The following is a 20,380-nucleotide window of genomic DNA, read 5'->3' on the forward strand; positions in this document are numbered from 1 at the left end:
GTAACACAAACAGCTCTCCTGGTTAGCCCAATTTATATAGGGCAGGGTCAGGGGGAGAAGAAAAACATATAAAAAGAGGAGCCAAAATTGAGCTGGGGTGGGGGTGGGAGGGTGGTTCTCTTCTCTTTGCATCTTTTGGGTCAGCCCTCCCTCACACCTCAAGGATGTATTTTCCTTTGCTTGCCAATAAAACTGAGCTATAACACTGGTCCATCGTCACTTTAAATTTTTGCTGTGGTGAGACAGAACCAAGGAAATTACAAACTTCCCCAACAGAATCAAATCCTTCAGAGCTAATTTATTAACTCAGGCTATGGCTGGATTACAACTTCCTAAATTCCCTGATTCTTGTTTTGATTGTGGGAAACCTGGACATACTAGAGTTGAATGCAAGTTCAAAAAAGGGAACTTTCAAAAGAGTAATTCACAAAAGGAAAATGTCCCTGGCCTCTGCCCAAAATGTAAAAAAAAGAAGCCATTGGGCAAATCAATGCCATTCTGAATTTCATAAGGGTGGCCCCTTTTGGGAAATGGCCTCCGGGGCAATCTCCCAGCCCCAAGAAACAAGGGAGCCTATCTTGTTCAGACTCCACAAATGTTTTTCCCAACTACTCCCACCAGGAACAACAACAATCAGAATTACCATGCTGTGTCATGGAATTAAAATATGCTTACTCCTTGGAAGGAAAGTTATGATCAAACTAGACAGCATATTAAAAAACAGAGACATTACTTTGCCAACAAAGGTCCGTCAAGTCAAGGCTATGGTTTTTCCAGTGGTCATGGATGGATGTGAGAGTTGGACTATAAAGAAAATTGAGCACTGAAGAATTGATTGTTTTGAACTGTGGTGTTAGAGAAGACTCCTGAGAGTCCCTTGGCCTGCAAGGAGATCCAACCAGTCCATCCTAGAGGAAATCAATCCTGAATATTCATTGGAAGGACTGATGTTGAAGCTGAAACTCCAATGTTTTGGTCACTGACGTGAAGAGCTGACTCATTTGAAAAGACCCTGATGCTGGGAAAGATTGAAGGTGAGAGGAGAAGGGGACGACAAAGGGTGAGATGGTTGGATGGCATCACCATCTCAATGGACATGAGTTTGAGTAAACTCCAGGAGTTGGTGATGGACTGGGAAGTCTGGAGTGCTGCAGTCCATGGGATTTCAAAGAGTCAGACATGCCTAGGAGACTGAACTGAACTGACTGAACTGTCATGGAATTATTCCCAGCAACCCAAGGAAACACAGCCCTTGATATAAGTAGTAATCAGGATATTATTGTTACTCCTGGAGAGACACCAACTATCATTTCAACAGGAATATTTGGACCACTTTAACAGGGGACTGTTGGATTACAGTTAGGAAGATTGGGACTAACTTCCCAGGGAGTTCAAATTCATACCAGAGTTATAGACAATGATTATGAAGGCAAATTGAAGGTTATGGTCTCTACCACTCTTCCCTGGAAGGTTTCTAAAGTGGATAGAATTGCTCAGCTTTTAATTCTACCTTATGTGGGTATAGAACATTCAGACAAAAAGTGGGGCTCTGGGGGACTTGCAAGCACAGGCCACGCTATTGGGGTCCTTTAGTGGACCGGGACCTGGCGGTTCGGAGTAGATGATAAGAAAGTGAAAGGGAGAGCCGGAGGGGGAGAGAGAGAGAGAGAGAAAGAAAGAAAGAAAGATGAAAGACACGGGGACCCAAGCTCTGATGCAGCAAAGGTGCTTTAATGATTTTTCTGTGAGTATATATAGGCTGTGGTACAAGAAGTTTCTTACGACAATGATAAAGATCAGAAAACCAAACGTACAGTAACCGTTACCAAGGGAACAAAGGATAATAATGGTCACAAGATCAGGAGACAATCCATATTTCAAGAAAAGGGGGTGAGACTAAGCAGTTTTGTCATAAAGAGAATGTTTTACTAAAGGAGACCCAAGTCTGTCTCAATGACCTCAGTCCTGAGAGCTGCGTGCAGTTCTACTCGCTTCTGGCAGAAGCTGATAAGGAACAGAGGATTTATGAGAAACAGCACGTAGGAATCCTCCCATCAAACATTCCCTGATAATTCCCCCTTATTTATTTATAATATTTGTAAAAAGAGTTCTGACCGTAAGAGTTTATTTAGTTTTAACAATCTTTGCATGAAGGTAATGGTAGACGACAAATATAGTTGTCAAGACAATCACTAAAATTACAGTTCCAGACCCGATGCTGTGAGTAATGCTTTGAAACCATCCTCGTGGGTCTAGCCTAGATAATTTATCAGCTAGTTGTTCAGCTAAAGTTTCCAAATCAGTGGAAGAGGGCAGATTATTGGAAAAAGTTTCAAATATTTCTTTTTGTAATAATTGTACATTCAGAGAGGCATTATCATGTATGTTTTACAAGTGAAACTTAATTTGTTCCCAGTTGTAAGCATTATTGGATTGAATAGGAATAACACAAAATTGAGTAGAATTCCAATCACATTTTAGTATCACCTGTTTTTGTACATCTAATAATTTTTCTCCAACCCATTTGATGGCTGTTTTTAGTTCCTGTATTTCATCTTGCATATCCTCATCTATTTGAGCCTGAGTGGCCCACATAGTACGAGCATCTTTAGTCCAATTTTGGATAAAATTATGTGTTTGAACTGACGTTTGTAAAGCAACACCAGTGACAGCAGCAGAGGTGCAGATAGCTATTAATCCCAAAATGCCAAAAATCAGCCATCCAATGAATCATTTAGCTCACTGGAGAAATTTGGTAAGTAACCGGGAAGCAAGTCCAGCCATGGGACCTTCTTTCCAGGGCCGCTGGAGATTTATTGGTAACCATAGATTATGTCGAGATCCAAGAATCAAAAGGGAGTCATTTCTCAAGGAAATAGAGGAATTAAGACAAGTATATAATTTACAATTTATGTAAGTTACAAAACGTAAAGTCTTATTGAATTGTGAATTTCTTATAGCTACAACAAAAGGAAGTGGAACATAGGCTTGTATAAAATATGATTGATTATAGTGAAAGAAATAATTGCCATAGCTACGATTGGTCCCTGTGAAATGTCTGGTCCAAGTCCCAAGTTCTTCAGTGTTCGCAGCAAGTTTCCAGATATCCCATTGTTCGGGCCCAATCTGTTTATCAAGGATGATTCGAGGATGAGGGGGGCCAGTCCACTGTCAAGCCACCCAAGAAGTCCTCTGTCATGGTAATGCTCCATTGTAGTATTAGTAACCTCTCATGGTAATGCTCCATTGTAGTATTAGTAACCTCCCATGCTACTTGAGTAGCATAATCACACATAGTGCTGTTAATATCATCTGAGCAGTTAGATAACCACATACCATGGGGTCCCCAATCGACAATTGTATGATTAGCCACAAACATTAATTGCCCTGATTTGGCCTGACATTTGCCCCAATGAACAGGATTATATTTAAAGTTCTTATTAGTAAACCCGTTGCATAGGGTTCTTTGTTCTTTCTTTAATTCTTTCCCTAAAGTTTCAGTAGTATAAACATGATTCACGGACAAAGAAAGGGCAGTAAATAATCCAAGCAGCATCTTGAAAGTCCTCTTTTGGAGGCAGGGCAAAAGCCCAAGTTTGTTGGCTAACGTTTATGTATAATTCTGTTGGGCCCATACACGAAGGAAGGACTTCATGACCTAGAGAGATATTAATTAGTTTTTCTTCTTCTTCAGGATGAGAGGGTCCCTCTAAGTTCCAATGAAGGGGCATATGTGTTGAGTCATTAGTGGATATGATTGATCTGTCCATTTTATAACCTACAATAAAAAAGGGGGGTTAGGTATATAAGCCCAATAAGTGTGATCAATCAAGTCAGCCTGAGCTGACTCAGGGAAGCAAAAGCAAGCAAAGCAAGCAGAGCAGAGAAAAATATTTTCAGGATTCCGAGAATTCCCTGTTGAGAAATCAGATTTTCAGCTTGATTAGTAAGGGTTTTTATCTGTCCCCAAGTAGGGAGATCATAAGGTCAATGACTTCGAGTGTGGCATTTTTTGGAAATTTTAAAAGTTGCCATAACTTGTATTGGAATTCTTTCTTCCTGGGGTTTTTGTTGTTTCATCTCTAGTCTGAATGCTGGGGGCCCCCTTAGGTTGAATCTTCTGAAGAGGAAGTCATGTGAGTTCTTTGAATCATCTGAAGAAATAGAAGCATGCCCCTTTCCCTGAAAGATTAGTTTCTTAGATTTCCATTGATTAGTTAACCTGTCTTGATATCAAATGGGCAAAGGAAGGGAGGTGTCCTTTAATGTTTCAAAATGTTTTTCTGCTTTTGTCAAAATATCTCCTTGCGGTAAGTTTAAAAAATTTAAAACAAATAAGGCTATATTAACAATAGTTATAGAAAGAAAGGAAAGCAATAATGACGAAAATATGCCTAGGAAATATTTCAGCCCCAAAGAAAAACAAATCATCTAGAAATCTGTTTGGGACTGGTATTTGGCTGTGGTTTTGAATTAAGGGGTTGATTTTCCTTCATTCAGTACATACATTTTTCCTGATGTAAAAAGAAATGGGATCTGACTGTGTTTTAAGTGGTTTGTGTTATTTGGGGCAAAGGATTAGAAGTAAACATTCAAACAATTTTCCTAAGTGAAATTATTAAAAAGCTGATGCAGAACAACTTGACAAATGAAAGGTTGCTCACATCCAAATATATCTGACCTCGTCCTTGGGAAAGAAATGCAGCCTGGCAGTTGTTGACTCTCTCTGTTCAGTGTGTCGAGGAAGATGATTATACTTTCAAGACAGACCCGAAAAGAAGGTGAATATTTTGCACTTTTGATACTCTTAGGAACAAATAACTTATTTGGGAAATGGTGTCTTTTTTATGTTGTTTTTGTTTTGTATTGTGAAACAGGCATTGAAGTTGATGTTTTGTTTTAAGAATCTTACAGACTGGAAACAGAAATCAGTAAGTTCAGTTCAGTCACTCAGTCGTGTCCGACTCTTTGCGACCCCATAAATTGCAGCACGCCAGGCCTCCCTGTCCATCACCAACTCGGGAAGTATACTCAAACTCATGTCCATCAAGTCAGTGATGCCATCCAGCCATCTCATCCTCTGTCATCCCCTTCTCCTCATGCCCCCAATCCCTCCCAGCATCAGGTCTTTTCCAGTGAGCCAACTCTTCGCATCAGGTGGCCAAAGTATTGGAGTTTCAGCTTCAGCATCAGTCCTTCCAGTGAACACCCAGGACTGATCTCCTTTAGGATGGACTGGTTGGATCTCCTTGCAGTCCAAGGGACTCTCAAGAGTCTTCAGAGATAAAGCTATATTAATAATAGTTATAGGCTTAAAGAATATATTGCATTAAAATCTAGTAAAGTCTGTTTTGGATAAGGAAGATAAAAGTGTTCCTGTGTATTTCCTCTTATTTAATTTTTTATTTGCAGTTACAGTGTGTAATGTGTTTGTTTAATTATGTCTTGTGTTTGTGGATTATAAGGAATGTCTGTAATCTGTTTAATAGAGAATGAATGTAAAAATTGTTTGAACCGCTTAGAAATATAGGCAGGGCCATTGTCTGTTTTTATAGAATTAGGTGTTCTCATTATTGCAAAGTAAGTTGATAGGTGGGTTATAACATGTTGTGTAGTTTTACCTTGGAGAGGTGTGGCCCCTAGAAAATAAGAATTTCTATTGATCAAGACATGTAAGAAGGAAGAGGAAGAAAGTTCAGGTCAATGAGTTACACCTATTTACCATAAATTCTTTCATTTGTCATAAACCTTTTTTATATTTTTGTATTCATCATTTTATTTGCCATTTCTTATATCTTTTTATTAAAAGTGTATATCTTACTTTTCTTTAGCAACTATGAAGTGTCTTGTATGTTAGTATTTTATAGATTGGTGAATATTTTATTATATCACATTATATAATATATATTTTTATTTTTATATAAACATATATTTATATTTATTAATAGATTAAAATCTCTTTAGTTTTTCTGTAAGAAAAACATTTTTTAAGAGGAAGTTAATGTTCAGTAATTAATGTTTTAAAACTTTTATTATTTAGTTTAGTATAACTCCAGAAACTTAAGTTACCCTAATCCTAAGACATTGTTTTAGATTATAATAGGCTATTCTATTAAAAATATAATTATCTTTCATAGAGTTTATCTAAAAGTATTCATCTCATTTATATATTTATATATATATATAAAGAGTTACCTTTTTGTTGACAAATTTAGTTTACCTTAAACCTAGGCATAATAAAAGTATTATATAAAGTTGATGACTTAAGACATGTCTTGATTAGATTAACAAATAATTACATTTAAATTATATTCATATTTAAATAAACATTATATTTAATATTGAATATTTTTCAGTTCATGTGAAGTTGAATTTAAATAGAGCTTTTAACTTCATATTATCCAAAAACAAAGACATGTATTGAGACATAGATAATTTTAGATAGATAGGCATAGTTTTCTGTTTGAACTTTAAAATATCTTTTTGTTTTATTTATTTATTTTGAGTTCCACCAATTTGTTTATGGCTGGAGTCCTAGATAGAGTGGACTGTGTATCCCAAGGACATGATAAGAGTTAACTTTAAGTTTTTTCCTGGGCTTGTTTTTGCTTCCCAGGCAGAACTGGAGCTCCAAAAAAGTATTTTAACAAGTTAACCTTTTCCTAACTGCATGTGTAAGAAGAAGCAGTTTTGCAATTTCAAAAAAGATTTTATTTTAATCAGTTTTCTCTGGAGTCTAAAGAATATCATGGCTATTCAGTGTAAAAAATATCATTTCTCCTTTTTTTAGTTATAGTATATTGTTAATGATATATGCATGAGGGAATTGCTGTCACATAGTAAGTAAAGCCTTGGCTACAGAATTTTGACAAATACCAGGACTGTTAAGCATACCTTGAGGTAACATAGTCTATTGAAAACTTTTATGAGGTTCAATATGATTAAGATAAGGGAGAGAGAAAGTTACTCTCTTCTGGTCTAAAGGGTGTAAGGGTATATTAAAACAATCTTGTAAATCAGTAATAATAATGTGCCAATTTTGAGGAATAGTAATAGGTGATGGGATCTCTGGTTGTAATGCACCCATAGGTTTTATAGATGCATTAACTTTTCTAAAGAAGGAAATGGCAACCCACTCCATTGTTCTTGCTTGGAGAAACCCAAGGACAGGGACAGCAGAGCCTGGTGGGCTGCCGTCTGTGGGGTCACATAGAGTCGCACACGACTGCAGTGACTTAGCAGCAGGTAACTTTTCTAAGGTCTCAGAGACACCATTTGTTAGATTTCTTTTTTATAACAAAAATAGGAGAGTTCCAAGAAGAGCAAGATTCCTCAATATGTTTCAATTCTAATTGTGTATCTATAAGTTCTTTAGTAGCTTGTAATTTTTCTTTTGTAAGGGGCCATTGCTCTGTCCAAATAGGCTCGTCATTTTTCTCAGTTATTTTAATAATTGTTTTGTTTGTTAAATGAGCAGTGGCCCCTAGGAAAAGTGTGGAATGTATATCTGAGTTTGCCATTGCATAAGTAAGTCCCTTCCTATTAGATTAAGGGGTGCATCTATCATATAAGGTCTTAATGTTGTAGGTTGGCCTTTTAGTCTATCATATGAGTAGATTTGAACATTTTGATAAATTTCTTGTACTTTGGTTTGAGAAATTCCTGCAATTTGGCAAGAGACCTTTTGTATAGGCCAGGGTTTGGGCCATAAGTGTTTGGAAATAATAGTAATATTAGATCCAGTGCCAAGGAGACTAGAAAATCTTTTACCATTAATTTTGATTTTATATTTGGTCAGGCATATTCAGATACCAATGATGTCTATAAAGATTGTTTTTGATCTGTACTGCTAAATCTGCCTGTCCATACATTATTAGAGGAGTTAATAGAAATGTAAGGCAAAAGAAGTAATTGAGCAATTTTGTCCCCCTTTTTGAATTGCCATAGAATCTGAGATGACATCATAATTTGAATCTCTCCTTTATAATTTGAATCAATTATTCCAGGGTGAACAGTAATTCCTTTAGAAGCCAAATTAGATCGGCCAAATAAAAGACTGAAGGTTTGTGGGGGCAGGGGGTCCAAAAAGTCTGGCAGGTACTCTAGAAGAGACTGCTTTAGGGTAAAGGAAAAAATCATTTAGGGCTGGTATATTGATGGCAGCACTGCCAGATGTTGAGGGTTTGAGGGAAAAAGATAGAATTTGCCCCTGGTTTTTGTTGTAGGGGACCTGGGGGAGGGGTCCCCTGTTTGGAGTTTCCTGGAATAGGTTTTCCTTCAATATCAAATTTAGATTTACAATCTTTGGCCCAATGCATTCCTCTACGGCAGCGAGGGCGAATTCTTGGAGGTTTTTTATTAGCCTTCTTAGGGCAGTCCCTTTTTCAATGGTTTTTATCTCCACATGTAAAGCATCCTTCTTTTCCCTTTTTAAAGGTGGTAGCCATTGTTTCAGCCAGTATTTGCATCTTTTGAATTTTTGATCCTAGATTGTGACAAGCCTTCAAATAATAGTCCCAGTCTCACGAATTGCAGCAATAGCTCTTTGACGTTCCTGATTTGCATTCTGACAAGCAAGTAATTTCTCTAGCTGTTTCTTGGTTCCTTCTCCGATTACAGTATGGGAAATAGCAGTTTCTAATCTAGCTAAAAAATTAGGATAATTTTCATTAGGTTCCAACAAAGGAGAGACTTTTGGAGTTGCACCTGTTGGCAGAGGAGGAGCATTTGGAGCAGCTGAGGCAGGGCTAGTAAGAAAATTTTGAAATATTTTATGCTGTTTTAATTGGGCCTTTTGTAAAGTTTTATCATTTAATTTATATTCATGTAATAAGTGTTTTGTCTGTTGTCGAATATTGGAAGGGCTAGAATTTACCTTGAAATGGCAGAATTATAGCTTTAATGAGAGCCCATAGGGGCTAGAGATCAATTGGAATATTTTTTCCTATGTTTGGAGGCTCATTCAACATTTTCTTTGACCCGGTGTCAAATTTCTAAATCAAAACTGCATTTATCAGGGAACCAAGGATTACATTTAACCACTGTTTGAAAGTAAGCCTCCACTCATTGGCGCGAAAACAAAGTCCCTGAGCTTTAAACAAATGGTGAAGTAAAATAGAGAAATGATGGGGCTTTCCAGCCGTTGACCCGTGTCTTAGTACTTACCGACCTCAATAGGTCCAGACCTCAATAAGCCTCTGGAGTCACTCTGTCAGAAATGCCATGGATACCACTGTCTGTGTTCTGGGCACCACTTGTTGGGGTCCTTTAATGGACCGGGACCTAGCGGTCTCGAGTCGATGGTAAGAAAGTGAAAGAGAAAGCTGGAGGGAGGGAGGAAGAGAGAGAGAGAGAGAGAAAGAAAGAAAGACACGGGGACCCAAGCTCTGATGGAGCAAAGGTGTTTAATGATTTTTCTATGAGTATATGTAGGCTGTGGTACAAGATGTTTCTTACGACAATGATAAAGATCAGAAAACCAAATGTACAGTAACCATTACCAAGGGAACAAAGGTTAATAATGGTCACAAGATCAGGAGACAATCCATATCTTAAGAAAGGGGGCAAGACTAAGCAGTTTTGTCATAAAGAGAATGTTTTACTAAAGGAGACCCAAGCCTGTCTCACCCAATGACCTCAGTCTTGAGAGCTGCATGCAGTTCTACTCGCTTCTGGCAGAAGCTGATAAGGAACAGAGGATTTATGAGAAACAGCATGTAGGAATCCTCCCATCAAACATTCCCTGACACCAGGCTGGTATTTTTCTCACTGAAAAGGTTTTGGAATCCAGATCCACTTGTCAAGTCAATATAAGTGGCAAAAACTTTCAAGGTTTAGTAGATATTGGGGCTGATGTTTCTATCATCAGCTCTCAACACTGGCCTAAAACATGGCCAATTAAGCCTGCTCCAATATCTGTTGCAGGTCTAAGACAGACACAAGGATTAAAACAAAGCACTATGGTATTGTCTTGTTCAGGGCCTGATAAGCAACCAGCCACTATCCAACCTTATATCGCTGATATACCTATCAATCTATGGGGTCGTGATCTCTTAGAACAATGGCATGCTGAGATACATGTTCCTCCAAATCAATATAGTCACCAAATTATGTTCAATCAAGGTTATATACCAGAATTGGGACTGGGCAAAAGTCAACAAAAAATAATTTATCCTTTGACTACTCAAGATTTCAAACCACGTCCTTTTCACTAGTGGCCACTTCTCATATTAATCTTCCTCCATTCACACCTATACCTCTTAATTGGAAAACTGATCAACCTGTGTGGATAGAACAGTGACCTCTAAAACAAGAAAAATTCGAGGCTTTACATAAATTAGTTAATGAACAACTTAACAAGGGACATATTATTGAGGCCTTTAGCCCTTGGAATTCTACAGTGTTTGTGATACAAAAGAAATCTGGTAAATGGAGAATATTTACTGATGTGAGAGCTGCTAATGCTGTTATTGTTCCAATAGATGCTTTGCAGCCTGGCCTACCTAATCCTAGTATGATTCCAACAAATTGGCATTTGTTATTGATCTCAAAGATTGTTTTTTCACTATTCCTTTACATACTGATCAACCTAGATTAGCCTTTTCAGTTCCTTCCATTAATTTAAGGCACCACATAAAAAATTTCAATGGACTGTATTACCTCAAGGTATGCTTAACAGTCCCACCATCTGTCAAAATTTTGTAGCCAAGGCTTTACATCCAATGCTGCAATTCCCTCATGCATATATCATTCATTATATGGATGATATATTATGTGCCTTACCTGAAATTGATAGCCTACAGGAATTGTTTTTAAAGCTAAAGGAATGTTTAGAATGTGCTGACTTATATTTCACTCCTGATAAATTATAATACACTGAACCTTTTCAGTACTTAGAAAATATAGTCATCTGTACTACAATCAAACCACAAAAGGGACAAATACACAAAGACTCAATTAAAACTCTAAATGGCTTACAAAAATTACTAGAGATATTAACGAGATTCAGCCTAAGTTAGGGATTCCAATTTATCCTTTATCCCATTTATTCTCTCTATTAAGAGGAAATCCAGAGCTTAATATCTCCTGACAACTAACTCCTGAGGCTGAAAAAAAAAAAAAAACCAAACAAAAAAACCAAGTAAGAATTATAAAACAAGCTGTACAAAACTGCCAAATAGACAAAATGGACCCTTTAGAGCCTCTCAAGTTATTTGTCTTTCCTACCCCTCATTCCCCTACTGGGTTGATTATACAAACTCCTTTGATAGTTAAATGGATATTCTTAGCTAATTCACAAACAAAATCTATTACCCCTTATTTAGATATGATACCCACTATAATTCTAAAAGGAAGAGAGCATGTTCAACAACTTACTGGACATGATCCCTGCCTTATTTGCCCTACAGTAACCTCCAAAAAATTAAAACATCCTCTTCAAAATCCATTATCTTGGCAACTAGCTTTAGCTGACTATGTTGGACAAACTGACAACCACTATCCTGATTTGCCTTTCTTACAGTTTTTAAAGCAAACAAGATGGATTTTGCCTAAAATTACTAATGTCAACCCCATTCCCTCCACTCCTTTCATTTTTACAAGATGACACTAGCTGAGGAAAAACAAGATATAAGGGTGCGTTTACGCTAGTTATTGAAACACCTAGATATTCTATACAACAAACACAAATTCTAGCTATTACACACATTACAAAATATTCTCCAAACAATTAATATTTTATCTGAGTCTCAATATTCTGTACATGTCACTATACATACAGAAACAACAACTATTAAAGATACTATCCCATCCACATTATATACACTTTTTACAAATTTACAACAGGTGATTAGACACTGACAATTTCCTTTCTACATTACTCATATTTGGGCTCATACTAATTTACCAGAACCTTTAACAAAAAAATAATGCTCAAGCCTTTTATTTCCAACCTTTACAGAGACATCAGTCTTTCATGATCTGACACATTGTAATTCAAAATATTTAAAAATCAAGTTTCATATCACTTGGACTCAAGCTAAACAGATTATATAGACTTGTCCTGCATGTCAGACTATTGCGATAACCACATCTCCAACAAAAGCCGGGGGAATTAATCCCATGGCCTAAAGCCAAACCAGACTCACATTCCATCCTTTGAAAAGTTTGCTTATATACATGTCACAGTTGACACTAACTCTAAATTTATCTAGACAACTGCTTGCTCTAGAAAATCTACAAAACATGTGATTTCACATATTTGCATAGCTGCTTTGCTACTATGGGCCTCCCACAAAATATAAAAACAGACAATGGCCCGGCTTACACTAGTACTGCTTCTGGAGATTTTTTTTAAAGTCTTCTATAAAACATCACACAAAAATCCCCTATAGTCCCCAAGGACAAGCTATTATAAAATGAGCTAACAGATCTCTTAAAAAAATATTACAAAAACAAAAAGGGGAAGATGGAATATCACTTCCCCACAGCAAAAGTTACATAAAGCATTAATTTTTTTGCATCAAGATAATGATTTCACTGCAGCAGAATGACATTTTACAAAGGAACAAAAAGAAATTCACCCCAAACCATCTGTTAGATGGTATGATCCAGTAACACATTTGTGGCATAGGGGGGATTTGATAACCCGGGGAAGGGGTTTCGCTTGTGTTTCACCAGGTGATTCAGAAACACTTATTTGTATTCCCTCACCACCATCTGAAACCATATCATGAGCGAACTCCCCCAGACGAGACGCTTTACATGAGACAGAGAGCACCCAGTAATGAGTTTCAAAGGCCTGAGTCTGAAACAAAGATAACAATTTGCCTCCCTTCGACACATCGGAACAAGATCCCTAGTTGGGGACAAATTAAAAGTTTAAGACAGAAATCAGAGGAGATCTTAGAAAGTGAAGGGAAAGCCATCACTCCTAACAATCTGGTTGTTGCCATGTTTGCTCTTATCACCACCACAGTGAGCATACCCCTAGCAACAGCTGAATCTAAAAATTATACTTATTGGGCATATGTACCTAACCTCCCATTACTAAAACCCATTGATTGGGGGGATTCTATGATCCCCGTTTATGTTAATGATTCTTCCTAGATACCAGGACCTGAAGATACACATCGTCCTCTTTTTAAACAAGAGGAAGGGACTCCCTTCAGTGTTACTTATGGGTATGTATCCTGGCCAATTTGTGTAGGACCAGCTACAGAATGTCTTAAATTATCTACATAAGCCTAACTGTTCACTAATTCTTTAAATAGTAACCATACTAAGGTTTAGTTATATCTTCTCTCTGGTCTGAGTTTTGCTTATAACAACTCAGAACCCAATAATGACACCAACTCAGACAGACCTTTATACGAGCATCACAAGCTGTGGACTGAAAAACAAGATCGTATTCAGTGGGATAATTGCCATGGGACTGAGGGAGTAATTTTGATTAATGGTTCCTATGGAATTGTATAGGACTGGTCCCCTATCAGGTATGCAGTCTCTAATTGCTCTCATCAAAATCAGTACCGTAATCCTCACAAAAGGCTGCATTGGCAGGGGCACAAAGTCTTTAATCATACTAATATTACCACTCATTCAAATCATCCAATTATATGACATGGTAATGGCATGTCATCCCCTCTTCCCACAGTTGGATCGAGAAAGAGGGCAAAGAGAGATTTGGCGATTGGCTTTAAGTCTTAAAAAATTCCAAATTTGGGATGGACATTAATCTGATAAAACTAATTATTCATTGACATTTAATACTAGCACAAAATATTTTCAGGCTTGCATAAGAGATTCTATGTACTCTTGAAAGGAACAATTTCTATCAATGAAAGTGTACAAGAACTTTCTTGCTAAGACTGCAAATTATATATGGGCTTAAATTGGTCACTTTATAATTCTAATCACTCATTTGCTACATTAAGAAGGAGATTGGGAATATGGCTTCCAGTAAATGAAACCAGACCTTAGGAAGAGTCTCCTGAAACACATGGTCTTTTAAAGGTTATACATAAAGTACTGCAATGTTCCAAAAGGTTTATTGGGCTCCTTATAGCAGGTATTGTGGAAATTATTGCTATTGCCATGACTGCAACAGTAGCCGGGGTGGCATTGCGTCAAACTATACAGAGGACTGCGTTTATACAGCAGTGGCACCAAAATGCAAGTTCTGCCTGGGGAAGTCAAACCCACACAGACCAAGAAATTAATAAACAATTGATTGATTTAGAAGATGCAGTTCTCCTACCAGGGGATGAAGTACAAAATTTAAAATTACAAATTCGTCTTAAATATGATTGGAATATGTCTTAATTTTGTGTCACACCTCATAAGTATAATCAAAGTGCATAGACTTGGGATCAGTTATCTAAACATCTGAGAAGGCATGTTCATAATAAACTATCCTTAGATATTTCCCAATTACAGGCTGCTATTTCTAATATGCAGATTGCTCACTTACAATTACTCCCAGAAACTGATTTATTGGAATAAACTGAGGAAAACTTACATAAACTTAACCTCATGATGTGGATTAAAACTTTAAGAAGAGGATTGCTTGGTACTATAATATCAGGATGTATATGTTTAACTGTTTTATGTCTAGTCCTCAGATACACAAGAAAAACCATCCGAGAATTGATGAAGAAAGAAGTTGTTCAGACGGCATATCTGCTCCTGCAAAAACAAAAAAGGGGATATGTAGTGGGAATTCCTAATAATGTACTTTCACAGCCTTGAGAAATTCCACAGAAATAACACCTGGAAAAACAGCATATATTAAGAAACTATGTTAATGATTATCTTTCATGTTTTTCTTAAGAATAATTGCCTTGTTACAAACCCCAAGGCCAGACCCAGAAGGGAGTATGACTGGATCATGAAGGCATGGACTTTGGAACACCGGGTCGGCGTTGGGCATGAACACTGCCTACACACTTGCTGATTGTTCCCGAGACAACCCCAGAAGAGAACAGCCAGGGGTAAAACAAGGAGATCTGAGCTATGTCAATGTAGTCCCTGACATTTAGTAGTATGTGATTAACACAACAGGTGTGTTGAGAAAGATAAGGCCAAAGAAACTCTTGTAGTCTGCAATTAGGAATAAAAGCTGGACTCAGAGTGGACTCTGCACCTCAGTCCAGTAGAGGCTGCAGGTCCCCTGACCCATTGTACCAGATTTCGTGTTCTGTCTTCATTCTCATCACTCGCTCCCAGATCTTTAGAGCAACAATACGGCACAACTATGCTATGAAAAACAGTGTGGAAATTCCTCAAAAAATTAAAAATAGAACTATCGTATGATCCAGCAATCTCATTTCTGGGTATATACCCAAAAGAATATAAAAGATCAAAAGCACGATCTCAAAGAAAATCACACGTCCATTTTTATAGGAGCACTATTTGCAGTAGCCAAGAGGGAGAAGCAATTCAAGTGCCTATTGATAGATAAGTGGATAAACAAGTTGTGGTATATACATACAAAGGAATACTATGTAGCCTTTAAAAGGAAGGAAATTCTGTCACATACTACAACATAGATGAAACATGAGGATATTTTGCTAAGTTAAACAGTAACAAAAAGAGAAATGCCATTTGATTCCACTTATGTGAGGTATCTTAGCAGTCAAATTCATATAAATAGAAAGTAAGGTGATAGTTATGGGGAGGGAGGAGTTGTTACTCAATGGGTATAGAGTTTCACATTTGCAAGGTGAAAGAGATTTGAACATCTGTTTTACAATAATGTATATATACTTAACACTACTGACCAGTACATTAAAAAATGGTTAAGATGGTAAATTTTGTGATATGTGTTTTTTACCACAACGAAAAAGATAGAGCTTTTTGTCCCATTGAACTTCTAGATGTCTGGGGTGAGAAATAAACTGGATGAGATTAACAACAGATTAGATGTTGCAAGAAAAAAGATTAGTGAATTTTTTAAAAAACAGTAAATAAGAGAAACTATCCAAAATTAAAAACATAAAAAAAATTAAGGAAGCATTAGTGATATGTGAGATATCTTCAGGAGGACTAATACATATGCAATTTTAGCCCTAGAGGGGAAAAAAGCAGGGGAAGATATTATATTTGAAGACATAGTTGCTTGGTAATTTTCTATATTTGGTGAAAATTATAAACCCACAGATCCAAGAAGTTCAGTAAACCCCAGGCACAAGATACATAAACTATGCCAAGGCAAATCAGTCACATTGCTCAAAACCAGTGATAAAGAAAAAATTTTAAAAAGAGCCAGAGAATGAAGACTGATGAAGAGCTCTTTTTTGGGGTTACAGATGTGTTTTTATCTTGACTGTAAACATATGTAAAGTGTATCATATTGTACATTTTATATTTGTGTGGTTTATTTTTTGTCAACTATAACTCAAAAGAACTTTTAAAAAAGTCAACTGGTTGATCAAAGAAATCTGTCTCCATTACTTCTCTAACAGTTATTGGGCTGGCTTTATCTTCCTTTTATTCAGCTGTGTTCATGGTCCCATAATAGGGAAATATTTTTTTTAAAAACTGAAACTTTAGATTGCAGTAGGAATGTCTTTGTGTAAAATCATAAATTCATCTTTTTAAAACATAAAATTAAACATTAAAAGACAATCTTTCCTATTTCCTTTACAAAGGAAAAAAATATTTATTTTCCCAAGTGAATATTTAAAATTTCTCTGGGAGAGGAATTTTTTTAAAATTCTCTATTTTTTTATTTGAAGTTATAGTTGATTTACAATGTTGTAGGATTTTACTGAACAGCAAAGTGACTCAGTTATATATACATGTATGTATGCATTCTTTTTAAGTATTCTTTTCCATTATGGTTTATCTCAGGAGACTGGGTATAGTTCTGTATGCTATACCATAGGGCCTTGTTCTTTATGCCAAATGTAACAGTTTGCATTTACACTCTAAACTCCCAGTCCGTCCCTCTCTTTCTTCCTCTCTCCCTCTTAGCCACCACGACTCTGTTTTCTATGTCTGTGAGTCTGTTTCTGTTTCCAAGATAGATTCAATATTGTCATATTTTAGATTCCACATAGAAGAGATATCATATGGTATTTCTTTTTGTGACTTATTTCACTTAGTATGATAATCTCTAGTTGCACCCATGTTGCTGCAAATGGCATTATTTTATTCTTTTTATGCCTGAGTAGTATTTCACTGTATATACATACCACATCTTTCTTATCTATTCATCTGTCGATGAACTTTATCCATGTTTTGGCTATTCTGATAGTGTTGCTATGAACATACAGATACATGTATCTTTTTGAATTATAGTTTTGTCTGGGTATTTGTCCAGGAGTGGCATTGCTGGATCATATGGCAACTCTATTGTTGGTAAGAAACCTTCATATTGTTTTCCATAGTGAATGTACAAATTTACATTCCCACCAACTGTGTAGGAGGGTTCCTTTTTCTCCACAGTCTCTCTAGCGTTTGTTATTTGTAGACTTTTTTAAAATGGCCATTCTGACTTCATTATAGTTTTGATTTGCATTTATCTAATCATTAGTGATGTTGATCATCTTTTCTTGTGTCTACTGGCATCCATATGTCCTCTTTGGAGAAATGTCTATTAAGGTCTTCTGCCCATTTTTTGACTGGGCTGTTTATTTCTTTGTTGTTGAGTTGTACAAGCTATTAATCTATCTTGGAGATTAAGCCCTTGTCAGTCTCATCATTTGTAAATATTTTCTCCCATTCTGTAGGTTGTCTTCTTCTTCTTCTTCTTCTTTTTTATGGTTCCCTTTGAAAAAGCAGAGACATTACTTTGTCAACAAAGGTCCGTCTAGTCAAGGCTATGGTTTTTCCAGTGGTCATGTATGGATGTGGGAGCTGGACTGTGAAGAAAGCTGAGCACCAAAGAATTGATGCTTATGAACTGTGGTGTTGGAGAAGACTCTTGAGAGTCCCTTGGACTGCAAGGAGATCCAACCAGTCCATCCTAAAGGAGATCAGTCCTGGGTGTTCATTGGAAGGACTGATGCTGAAGCTGAAACTCCAATACTTTGGCCACCTCATGTGCAGAGCTGACTCATTGGAAAAAAACCCTGATGCCGGGAAAGATTGAGGGCAGGAGGAGAAGGGGACGACAGAAGATGAGATGGCTGGATGGCACCACCGACTCAATGGACATGAATTTGAGTAAACTCCGGGAGTTGGTGATGGACAGGGAGGCCTGGCGTGCTGCGATTCATGGGGTCGCAAGGAGTCGACTGCAACTGAGCAACTGAACTGGACTGAACTTGCTGTACAAAAGCTTGTAAGTTTGATTAAGTATCAATTCATTTATTTTTGTTTTTCATTCTTTTGCTTTGGGAGACGGACCTAAAAAGAAAGCAGTTTGATTAATGTGGAGACTTAAGTGACTGATAACCCTTTCTAAGAACAACTCTTTAAGGGAGGAGAGAGAGAGTGAAAAGCTAAAGGCAGGGTGACTTTATGTTTCAGTTTTTCTGGGACTTTATTGGTTTGTGCTTTCTGTCACAGCATAATTATTAATAATGTTGCCATTTTTTCTTAAGATATATTAGCTTAAATAATAAATTATATGGTCATCTACCAAGTCTGGCTAAGATGTAGGAGATGGGAAAAAGGGGCAGAAGTACATGGAGAAGACAAGTCAAGTTTTTCTGCATCTCGTAGTTGCCTAATCCTCTGCTCTCATATCAACCTATCAAGAGGGCATGAATCAGTGGTAGGAATGGTACTAATCCAAGTATATGGAGAAAACCAGACTTTAGTAAAGGAAAAAGAAGTCAACACACAAATAGAAACAGATAAAATGACAAAAGGAAGTCTAGGCTGAGGCCAAATTCCATTCCTGAGTTCCATTATTGCTGAGGGAGGTCCAGCTGTCTTCCTACGCTGTTTATTGCTTGATTGTTTATTCTTCTGTGGATTCCATGAGTTAACACATTCTCAGTTTGTCGTAGACATCTGCTTTATTTAATCTGGAATGTTCCATTACTCCTTCTTCCGTTAAAAAAATTTTTTTGGACTGCACTGGGTCTTCATTGCTGCATGTGGGCTTTCTCTAGCTTTCAGGATTGGCAGCTATTCTCTGCTTGTGGTGCATGGGTTTCTCATTGCAGTGGCTTCTCTTGTTGCAGACCTAGAGCACAGACTCAGTAGTTGAGAAACATGGGCTTTGTTGTCCCACAGCACGTGGAATCTTCCAGGACCAGGGATCAAACCCATGTCCCCTGCATTGGCAGGCAGATAACAACCACTGGATCACCAGGGAAGTCCTCCATTATTTCTTCTTTTGAAGTTAAATCCTTTTTCCTTTGGGAATTACCCTTTCCTGACTCCATATTTTTCCAATGGAGCTGCCTCTGCAACGTCCTTATTGTGGGGATAAGCACAAGACCCAGACCAGGCCAATCATAGCATCTCACCCTTCTGACCAAAAACAGTGGCCCTAGGATGGGCTCAGGAACCCTGCCCCACTTGTTTGAGTTTTCTTTGGAATTTTTGAGTGAAGATCCTTAGAGAGGAAAGTTTTCTTTCTTCTGGGATTTCTATGCGGAGTGACTTGAGTTCTGAGCTGTTCACAGAGAGAGTTGTCATGTGTAAACCAAAGTAAGGATGGACTCAATTAAAATGAAAATAAACATTCAAATCAGCATCACTGATTTCACTTTTTTCTCCCCTCTTGTAGCACCCATGGAGGTTTTAGTTACGGTTACAGGATGTGTGTTAGAATGATTTTACCGCTTAGTGACACAGCCTGAAGCTGAGCCTGTGATCTCATTGAGGCTGCACTTTTATTGGAGAGGTTTTATTGGAGGGCTCTCTGGTAAAGAGCTAAAGAAGGAAGTACCATTCATCCTAAAGTCCTTCTCCTCACAGCCTCCTAATAATGTCTCTGCAGTTCTCCTTTATCTTTTCAAGGGATTTATTGCCTGCTTTTGACCATAAGTTGCATCCACTGATTATCCTCTGTCACTTCACTGCATCCCACCATTACCTCAGCAAGGAGATGGGGTGGTGTTGGAGCTCTGACTAGCAGGTGAATTGAGAGCTTCCAGGGGGAGGCAACTCCCTTCCAGCAGTAGAGGCAGTCACCTGCTCTGGTCTCCCTAGGTCTTTGTCAGGGAGCCTCCAAAATCTCAAGGGAGGGGGCTCTGGGTTACTCCATGGGGATAGCAGCTGAGGGCAGGGTGTGATGAGGTCTCCTAGTGTGTGTTTCTGTGCTTTGGAGGATTCTAAATCCTTCCAAACAAGATGCTCTCCTATACCTAAAGGCTTTTTTGTTTTGGTGTCTGTTCTTATGTTCATGTAGTTTAAGACATGTAGGACGGAACTAGAAATGCTTTACAGGTAGAACTGGGGTGAAGCCCTTTGAAATATT

The 20,380-nt window shown here is 37.5% G+C and overlaps 1 long non-coding RNA gene across 1 annotated transcript; it reads left to right on the forward strand.

Annotated features, from left to right (window-relative positions):
- The first annotated feature begins 4,690 nt into the window (after positions 1-4,690).
- On the forward strand, positions 4,691-15,097 carry LOC122422391. The gene is made up of 3 exons (XR_006263807.1): positions 4,691-4,781; positions 13,108-13,181; positions 14,615-15,097. It is a non-coding gene; the product is annotated as an uncharacterized LOC122422391 (long non-coding RNA).
- The last annotated feature ends 5,283 nt before the right edge of the window (positions 15,098-20,380 follow it).

Source organism: Cervus canadensis, chromosome 19 (genome assembly GCF_019320065.1).
Source record: "Cervus canadensis isolate Bull #8, Minnesota chromosome 19, ASM1932006v1, whole genome shotgun sequence".
In the NCBI taxonomy this organism is placed as follows: domain Eukaryota; kingdom Metazoa; phylum Chordata; class Mammalia; order Artiodactyla; family Cervidae; genus Cervus; species Cervus canadensis.